Here is a 10,794-nt window from a genome sequence, read left to right on the forward strand (position 1 = left end):
ACATTTCAACGCGCACCAATATGTCACGGAAATACGTTACAAATTTGTCAGATATACTGTATGTTTTCACAGCAACACAAGGTCAAGTTGAGGCAACAAAAAAGGTACAGTAGTCAAAGTACCGAGACGTTTGTCTTAACAGCATTGTCACGCTCGTCTGACGAAGAGGACCAAAGCGCAGCGTGGTACGCGTTCATGATTATTTATTCAAACTGAACACTGAAACAAAATAACAAAGTGGAATAAAACGAAACAGTTCTGTCTGGTGCAAACACAAAACAGAAAACTACCCACAAAACACAGGTGGGAAAAAGCTGCCTAAGTATGATTATCAATCAGAGACAACGATAGACAACTGCCTCTGATTGAGAACCACACCTGGCCAAACACAAAGAAATAGAAAACATAGAAATAAGAAACTAGACTGCCCGCCCTAGTCACACCCTGGCCTATCCAAAATAGAGAATAAAGACGACTATGGCCAGGGCGTGACAGTACCCCCCCTCCCCAAAGGTGTGGACTCCGGCCGCAAAACCGACCGGGTGGGCCTCCTTTACAGCGGCGGCTCTGGTGCGAGACGTACGGGCAGTCTGGTACGTGAAGCTGCCATAGGGCTCACCAGGCTGGGGAGACATACAGGAGGCCCTGTCCTTGGCAGAGGCACCGGATAGACTGGGCCGTGGAGGCGCACTGGAGGTCTCGAGCTAAGAGCCTGCACAACCCATCCTGGCTGGATGGTGACTTTGGCCCTGCACGTGCGGGGCGCAGGCACAGGACGCACTGGGCTGTGCAGACGCACTGGAGACACAGTACGCAGAGCCGGCGCAGGATATCCCGGGCCGTAGAGACGTACTGGCGGCCAGACGTGCTGAGCCGGCATCCTCTGACCTGGCTGGATGCCCACTCTAGCCCGGCCGATTCGGGGAGCTGGAAGGTAGCGCACCGGGCTGTGCACGCACACTGGAGACACCGTGCTCTCCACCGCATAACACGGTGCCTGACCAGTACAACGCTCCCTCTGGCAAGCACGGGAAGTTGGCTCAGGTCTCCAACCTGGCTCACCCAATCTCCCCATGTGCCCCCCAATTTTTTTGTAGTGGCCTCCCGGTCTTTAGTGCCAGCCTTGTCCCCGTGTAATCTTTGGCCCTTTTACCAGCTGCCTCCGCCTTCCTGGCTGCTTCGACCTGCTCCCATGGCAGGCGATCTTTTCCGGCCAGGATCTCCTCCCACGTGTAGGATCCGTTACCGTCCAGGATGTCCTCCCATGTCCAGTGCTCCTTACAACGCTGCTTGGTCCTTTGGTGGTGGGTAGTTCTGTCACGCTCGTCTGAAGAAGAGGACCAAAGCGCAGCGTGGTACATGTTCATGATTATTTATTCAAACTGAACACTGAAACAAAATAACAAAGTGGAACAAAACAAAACTGTTCTGTCTGGTGCAAACACAAAACAGAAAACAACTACCCACAAAGGGGCGGCAGGGTAGCCTAGTGGTTAGAGCGTTGGACTAGTAACCGGAAGGTTGCAAGATCAAATTCCCGAGCTGACAAGGTACAAATCTGTCGTTCTGTCCCTGAACAGGCAGTTAACCCACTATTCCTAGGCCGTCATTGAAAATAATAATTTGTTCTTAACTGACTTGCCTAGTTAAATAAAGGTTAAATAAATAAAAACACAGGTGGGAAAAAGCTGCCTTAGTATGATTCTCAATCAGAGACAACGATAGACAGCTGCCTCTGATTGAGAACCACACCCGGCCAATGAAATAGAAAACATAGAAATAAAGAAACTAGACTGCCCACCCTAGTCACACCCGGCCTAACCAAAATAGAGAGAGAAAAAACATACGGTTGTTGGTGCTGTTTAATTTCTAAGGATTTCTACACTTAAGTCTTACCAAGTGTTTATAGTGCATTTCCTCATCCAGGGGAATGGAAAAAACATCCACCCTGCTGTGATGGATCGCTCAGAGTTCTGTGTGTCTCATACCCCCTGAAATATTGGAGGGGTAGTCAAGGCCCTTGGTATTGGCTGTGTGGTGTGCACAGCCGTGACCACAGCCAGGAGACATGGCGGCGAACCTGGACCAGGAACAGAGATATATCCCCCACAACCGAGCCATGAAGAGAATCAACCACTGTGGGAGTGTGAGAGGAGAGGATATGGCATACTGGAAGGTAGCCAAGTGCTACTGCAAAAACCAAGCACTCTCAGTCAAATCAGTAGCTGGTTACTACAGATAAGTAGAAGTCGATTGTCTTAGAATGCATTTTTCTGATTGTTACTCAGTGCTATTAAGTGAGTAATTAGTTAGAATGATTATGATTTAGTTAAATAGGTTATCAATGGTTATTATCAAACAGGGATACTGTTAAATTCAGCCAAATATTTTTATGAAGCCTCTCTCCTTTACTCTCTAGCGCTGTAGTTTGAGTGGACTTGACCTCAAGTCCTCAATGGTAGGTCCCCTGAAAATACTTCATCCACCTCTCGGTCTCGTAATGAAAACCAAGCCACTGTTTCTATCATCAATCACACTTGATCCAAGTCTCTGAGAACCCCCAGGAGAAGACCTGACAGGTAGACATAGGAGTAATAAAGAAGACAAACAGTGTCACAGTGAAACAGAATAAAAACACAAAGGCCTGTTGTGTCCCCTTGTGTGTCTCTGTGTCAAGCTTTCCCTTATCAATGTCATTCACGGAGCCGTGGTTTCTATGCTGTAATTGCAACCCTGGATCAGATCTAAATGCATTTGTAGCTCTTTGCATTATTTGTATTTGCATTATCTAACATTCTCAGAAATTATTGTGGCGGCATAAATGTGCTAAAAAATGAAATAAAATGGGGGTTATTAAAAACAGGCTTAATTGCTCTCGCCTGCAGCGGCACCAGACTTTATGACGGCAACTATACTTGCAGAAATATATGATCTTATTAGGCCTATATACCATTGACTTTATTGTAAACAATTTATCACACTAAAAAGTATGCTCAGCTCTACCCTTGATATATTGGCGTGTGTAATATGTTTTTCTGTCTTTAATACACCTTTTAATCAGGGGCTCACAGCTAAGCTGTGAAACCTGTAGTTATTCTTAGATATTTTTCCCTCTTGACATAGTCAAAAAGCTTAATAACTTTTCTAATTTGGCACACAGAAACCAGAAGCCATGAGTAACTTGGTCAAGAATAATGGCACCAATTGGCCTATAGGTGGCGTTGTTACAAGCAGTCTCACTTAAACCCTCATATCCACCTCCCTGTTTTACCTAAAAACTTAAAGACTTGAAACTTTGTATGTAGGTGTCTTTCTTCATACTGAACACATTTGCCTCAAGGACACACAAGGTTCATTAGGATAGATTTTCCTCCATCTTGGACATTTTGGAAAACCTTTGAAAAACGTATTTTCATGAACCACAAGTCCAAATAACACTAGCTTCGGTATGTAGACCCATGGTACATATCTTAAGTTTGAGAAAAGCTAAGGGATTGGGTAAGAGAGTGCTGAGCTATACACTGGAGCGACGAACCGCCCTTGATTTCTCTGACTGGCTGGTTCCCCTCAATCCACTGGGATTCTCTGCCTCTAACCCTATTATGGGGGCTGAGTCACTGGCTTACTGGTGCTCTTCCATGCCATCCCTGGGAGGGGTGCATCACTTGAGTGGGTTGAGTCACTGACGTGATCTTCCTGTCTGGGTTGGCGCCCCCTCTGGTTCGTGCTGTGGGGGAGATCTTCGTGGACTATACTCGGCCTTGTCTCAGGGTAGGAAGTTGGTGGCGGTTTAAAGATATCCCTCTAGTGGTGTGGGGGCTGTGCTTTGGAAAAGTGGGTGGGATTATATCCTGCCTGGTTGGCCCTGTCCAGACGTATTGTCGGAAATCAGATTTTACATTCCATTCCATTCCATTCCATTTAAATCCTTTGTAAATCCACTTCACCACGTCCTATCAACTTGAAGCTTTTTAGGGCCATCAAAGACATTATCATGTTGAACCATGTTAAACTGAGGCATCAATAACTTGAAAAATTAACTATTAACAATTCCCTTTTTGTATGTAATGCTAATGCTTAAAATAACCATATGACATTTTCTCATGGACTAAAAGTCAGACTCACTCCAAATTTGGTATTTTTAAAATTTGATCTTGTTTTAGAAAATAACATTGATGATTTCAAAGATAGCTGCCCTAGCAGGTCCACAGACGATGCAATCGCCATCATACTGCACACTGCCGTGTTCCATCTGGACAAGAGGAAAACAGTGCCTTGCGAAAGTATTCGGCCCCCTTGAACTTTGCGACCTTTTGCCACATTTCAGGCTTCAAACATAAAGATATAAAACTGTATTTTTTTGTGAAGAATCAACAACAAGTGGGACACAATCATGAAGTGGAACGACATTTATTGGATATTTCAAACTTTTTTAACAAATCAAAAACTGAAAAATTGGGCGTGCAAAATTATTCAGCCCCCTTAAGTTAATACTTTGTAGCGCCACCTTTAGCTGTGATTAGAGCTGTAAGTCGCTTGGGGTATGTCTCTATCAGTTTTTCACATCGAGAGACTGACATCTTTTCCCATTTCTCCTTGCAAAACAGCTCGAGCTCAGTGAGGTTGGATGGAGAGCATTTGTGAACAGCAGTTTTCAGTTCTTTCCACAGATTCTCGATTGGATTCAGGTCTGGACTTTGACTTGGCCATTCTAACGCCTGGATATGTTTATTTTTGAACCATTCCATTGTAGATTTTGCTTTATGTTTTGGATCATTGTCTTGTTGGAAGACAAATCTCCGTCCCAGTCTCAGGTCTTTTGCAGACTCCATCAGGTTTTCTTCCAGAATGGTCCTGTATTTGGCTCCATCCATCTTCCCATCAATTTTAACCATCTTCCCTGTCCCTGCTGAAGAAAAGCAGGCCCAAACCATGATGCTGCCACCACCATGTTTGACAGTGGGGATGGTGTGTTCAGCTGTGTTGCTTTTACGCCAAACATAACGTTTTGCATTGTTGCCAAAAAGTTCAATTTTGGTTTCATCTGACCAGAGCACCTTCTTCCACATGTTTGGTGTGTCTCCCAGGTGGCTTGTGGCAAACTTTAAACTACACTTTTTATGGATATCTTTAAGAAATGGCTTTCTTCTTGCCACTCTTCCATAAAGGCCAGATTTGTGCAATATACGACTGATTGTTGTCCTATGGACAGAGTCTCCCACCTCAGCTGTAGATGTCTGCAGTTCATCCAGAGTGATCATGGGCCTCTTGGCTGCATCTCTGATCAGTCTTCTCCTTGTATGAGCTGAAAGTTTAGAGGGACGGCCAGGTCTTGGTAGATTTGCAGTGGTCTGATACTCCTTCCATTTCAATATTATCGCTTGCACAGTGCTCCTTGGGATGTTTAAAGCTTGGGAAATCTTTTTGCATCCAAATCCGGCTTTAAACTTCTTCACAACAGTATCTCGGACCTGCCTGGTGTGTTCCTTGTTCTTCATGATGCTCTCTGCGCTTTTAACGGACCTCTGAGACTATCACAGTGCAGGTGCATTTATACGGAGACTTGATTACACACAGGTGGATTGTATTTATCATCATTAGTCATTTAGGTCAACATTGGATCATTCAGAGATCCTCACTGAACTTCTGGAGAGAGTTTGCTGCACTGAAAGTAAAGGGGCTGAATCATTTTGCACGCCCAATTTTTCAGTTTTTGATTTGTTAAAAAAGTTTGAAATATCCAATAAATGTCGTTCCACTTCATGATTGTGTCCCACTTGTTGTTGATTCTTCACAAAACAAATACAGTTTTATATCTTTATGTTTGAAGCCTGAAATGTGGCAAAAGGTTGCAAAGTTCAAGGGGGCCGAATACTTTCGCAAGGCACTGTACCTATGTAAGAATGCTGTTCATTGACTACAGCTCAGCATTCAACACCATAGTACCCTCAAAGCTCATTATCAAGCTGGAGGTCCTGGGCCTCAACCCTGCCCTGTGCAATTGGGTCCTGGACTTTCCGATGAGCCGCCCCCAGGTGGTCAAGGTAAGAAACAACATCTCCACCTCGCTGACCCTCAACACTGGGGCCCCACAAGGGTGCGTGCTCAGCCCCCTCCTGTACTCCCTGTTCACCAACGACTGTGTGACCATGAACGCCTCCAACTAAATCATAAAGTTTGCAGATGACACAACAATAGTGGGCTTGATTACCAACAACAACGAGTCAGCCTACAGGGAGAAGGTGAGGGCACTCGGAGTGTGGTGTCAGGAAAACAACCTCTCACTCAATGTCAACAAAACAAAGGAGTTGATCGTGGATTTCATGAAACAGCAGAGGGAGCACCCCCTTATCCACATCAAAGGGACAACAGTGGAGAAAGTGGAAAGTTTTAAGTTCCTCAGCATACACAACAAACGACAAACTGAAATGGTCCACCCACACAGACAGTGTGGTGAAGATGGCGCAACAGCGCCTCTTCAACCTCAGGAGGTTGAAGAAATTTGGCTGGTCACTCAAAACCCTGACTCACTTCTACAGATCCACAATCGAGAGCATCCTATCGGGCTGTATCACAGCCTGGTACGGCAACTGCTCCGCCCTCAACCGCAAGGCTATCCAGAGGGTGGTGTGGTCTGCACAACGCATTACAAGGGGCAAACTATCTGCCCTCCATGACACCTATACCACCAGATGTCACAGGAAGGAAGGCAAAAAGGCAAAAAAATATAATCAAAGACAACAACCACCCGAGCCACTGCCGGTTCACACTGCTACCTTCCAGAAGGCGAGGTCAGAACAGATGCATCAAAGCTGGGACAGAGAGACTGAAGAATAGCTTCTATCTCAAGGCCATCAGACTGCTAAACAGCAATCACTAACTCAGAGAGGCTGCTGCCTACATGGAGAACCAATCACTGACCACTGTAACAAGTGGATTACTAGTCACTTTAAACCATGCCACTTTAAATAATGCCACTTTAATAATGTTTACATAGCTTACATTACTCATATCATATGTATATACTGTATTTTATACCACCTAATTGCACCGTGCCTATGCCGCTCGCCCTCGGCCATCACTAATCCATATATTCTTATGTACATATTCTCATTCACCCCTTTTAGATTTGTGTGTATTAGGTAGTTGTTGGGGAATTGCTAGTTTACTTGTTAGATATTGCTGCACTGACAGAACCAGAAGCACAAGCATTTCGCGACACTCGCATTAACATCTGCTAACCATGTGTATGTGGCCAATAGAATTTGATTTGATTTGATTAGATGCATATTAGCACATCCGCTAATATGCTAAAATATGCACAAAAATATTCTAATGTTCCATGGGAGCAAATTACACCACATTTAGAATGTAGACCCATGGTACATGTCTTAACTTAGCTAAGGGATTGGTCAAAAAATGGATGAGTTATTGACCAATCAAAAAAGCAGATTTTACATGTTCATTTAAAGCACTCTAAATCCACTCCACGGTGGCCTGTCAACTTGAAACTTGTCATCGCTATCACAGATGTTCCTAAGATGAACACATTGTTATTTATATCTTGAAAAACAAGGAAACTATTACAGTGCCTTTCAAAAATATTCATCCCCTTTTGCGTATTTCCTATTTTGTTGCACTACAACCTATAATTTGAATATATTTTTATTTGGATTTCATGTAATGGACAAACACAAAATGTCAACATTTCTGAAGTGAAATGAAAAAAAAATACTGGTTTCAAAATATAAAAAATATAAAAATATGGAAAAGTGGTGCGTGCATATCTATTCACCCCCTTTGCTATGAAGTCCCTAAATAAGATCTGGTGCAACCAATTACCTTCAGAAGTCACATAATTAGTTAAATAAAGTCCACCTGTGTGCAAACTGAGTGTCACATGATATGTCACATGATCTCAGTATATATTCACATGTTCTGAAAGGCCCCAGAGTCTGCAACACCACTAAACAAGCTGCACCATGAAGACCATGGAGCTCTCCAAACAGGTCAGGACAAAGTTGTGGAGAAGTACAGATGAGGGTTGGGTTATAAAAAAATATCAGAAAATTTGAACATCCCACAGAGCATCATTAAATCCATTATTAAAAAATTGAAAGAATATGGCACCACAACAAACCTGCCAAGAGAGGGCCGCCCACCAAAACTCACGGACCAGGCAAGGAGGGCATTAATCAGAGAGGCAACAAAGAGACCAAGATAACCCTGAAGGAGCTGCAAAGCTCCACAGCGGAGATAGGAGTATCTGTCCATAGGACCACTTTAAGCCGAACACTCCACAGAGCTGGGCTTTACGGAAGAGTGGCCAGAAAAAAGCCATTGCTTAAAGAAAAAAATAAGCAAACACGTTTGGTGTTCGCCAAAAGGTATGTGAGAGACTCCCCAAACATATGGAAGAAGCTACTCTGGTCAGATGAGACTAAAATTGAGCTTTTTGGCCATCAAGGAAAATGTCTGGCACAAACCCAACCCCTCTCATCGACCCGAGAACACCAAGCATGGTGGTGGCAGAATCAAGCTGTGTGGATGTTTTTTATCGGCAGGGACTGGAAAACTGGTCAGAATTGAAGGAATGATGGATGTCGCTAAATACAGGGAAATTCTTGAGGGAAACCTGTTTCAGTCTTCCAGACATTTGAGACTGGGACGGCGGTTCACCTTCCAGCATGACAATGACCCAAAGCACACTGCTAATGCAACACATGAGTGGTTTAAGGGGAAACATTTAAATGTCTTGGAATGGCCTAGTCAAAGCCCAGACCTCAATCCAATTGAGAATCTTTGGTATGACTTAAAGATTGCTGTACACCAGCGGAACCCATCCAACTTGAAGGAGCTGGAACAGTTTTGCCATGAAGAATGGGCAAAAATCCCAGTGGCTAGATGTGCCAAGCTTATAGAGACATACCCCAAGAGACTTGCAGCTGTAATTACTGCGAAAGGTGGCTCTACAAAGTATTGACTTTGGGGGGGTGAATAGTTATGCACGCTCAAGTTTTCTGTTTTTTTGTCTAATTTCTTGTTTGTTTCATGATAGAAAAATATTTAGCATCTTCAAAGTGGTAGGCATGTTGTGTAGATCAAATGATACAAACCCCCCAAAAATTGTTGTAAGGCAACAAAATAGGAAAAATGCCAAGGGGGGTGAATGCTTTTGCAAGCCACTGTAGCAACTCATTCTTTGCATATTTAACGCTAATGCTCAAAATCATCTTCTCCTCATGAACCATACTTCAGATTCACTCCAGATTTTGGATTTTGACTCATGAATGAACATACAGGAAGGTAGTTCCTACATGATAGAGTGCTTGCTTTGTTATCCAACTGATCTTGTGTCCATTCTGTCATCCTGTGAACCCCGTTCCTTGCTGCTCGTAGCTATATTCGCATGTTATATTGATCTAGTTTTCCAAAAGTTGGAAAAGTTCACTTGCCCTTAGTTCTCTTCCTGTAATCCTTGAGTAGTCACTATACAGTAGGCGAGGTGTTGGCAGTGTTAGTCCCTCCGATGAGGAATGGTGTCATAAGAGAAATCAAGCTTCCTTAAATATCCTATCTGGCAACTGACACAGCTGATGGTGAATAACAATGACCAGCTGATCTTGGAATATATGTGTCTGTGATGAAAATGCTGAGTGAGAATTGCCCCAATCCACAGCACGCAGGGCTGAAGGAATTGCCCAAGACAGGCCTAGAGACCCACAGCATTGGTAGGTAATTGGATGCTGAGATAAGTTGTTAGCTCTCTGCACTTTATTGATTTCAGCAACAGTGCAAAGCGTCACAGATAGCACAATTCATGGCCAAACCTTTCATCACACATAATTGATTAAACAGCATTGCTTTACAGGGAATATAAATGCTGACCAGATAATCAAACTGTGTGAGTGAGTCACACTGGAATTGCTTTTGCATCTACAAACCTGACTATAGCCTCAGCTAACACTCATTACCCCAGTCCAGTGCATCAACCATAAAGATTGTATTTTTGCAGAAGAAATCCACACATTATGCTCGAAGAGTCTATGGTTGCCTCCAATGCCTCCCTATAAGGAGTAGTTCAATTGTCCACAATCCTCATGTCCCCATTGTTGACGATCTCAACCTGTCCTTCCATGAGCTGTAGCTGGTTATCTTTTGAGGGTAGCTCCCAGTTTCTGATATCCAATAATATACAGTATATCACAAAAGTGAGTACACCCCTCACATTTTTGTAAATATTTGAGTATATCTTTTCATGTGACAACACTGAAGAAATGACACTTTGCTACAATGTAAAGTAGTGAGTGTACAGCTTGTATAACAGTGTAAATTTGCTGTCCCCTCAAAATAACTCAACACACAGCCATTAATATCTAAACCGCTGGCAACAAAAGTGAGTACACCCCTAAGTGAAAATGTCCAAATTGGGCCCAATTAGCCATTTTCCCTCCCCGGTGTCATGTGACTCATTAGTGTTACAAGGTCTCAGGTGTGAATGGGGAGCAGGTGTGTTAAATTTGGTGTCATCGCTCTCACACTCCCTCATACTGACTGGTCACTGGAAGTTCAACATGGAACCTCATGGCAAAGAACTCTCTGAGGATCTGAAAAAAATTATTGTTGCTCTACATAAAGATGGCCTGGGCTATAAGAAGATTGCCAAGACCCTGAAACTGAGCTGCAGCACGGTGGCCAAGACCATACAGCGGTTTAACTGGACAGGTTCCACTCAGAACAGGCCTCGCCATGGTCGACCAAAGAAGTTGAGTGCACGTGCTCAGTGTCATATCC

Source organism: Oncorhynchus clarkii, chromosome 4, assembly GCF_045791955.1.
Source record: "Oncorhynchus clarkii lewisi isolate Uvic-CL-2024 chromosome 4, UVic_Ocla_1.0, whole genome shotgun sequence".
In the NCBI taxonomy this organism is placed as follows: Eukaryota; Metazoa; Chordata; class Actinopteri; order Salmoniformes; family Salmonidae; genus Oncorhynchus; species Oncorhynchus clarkii.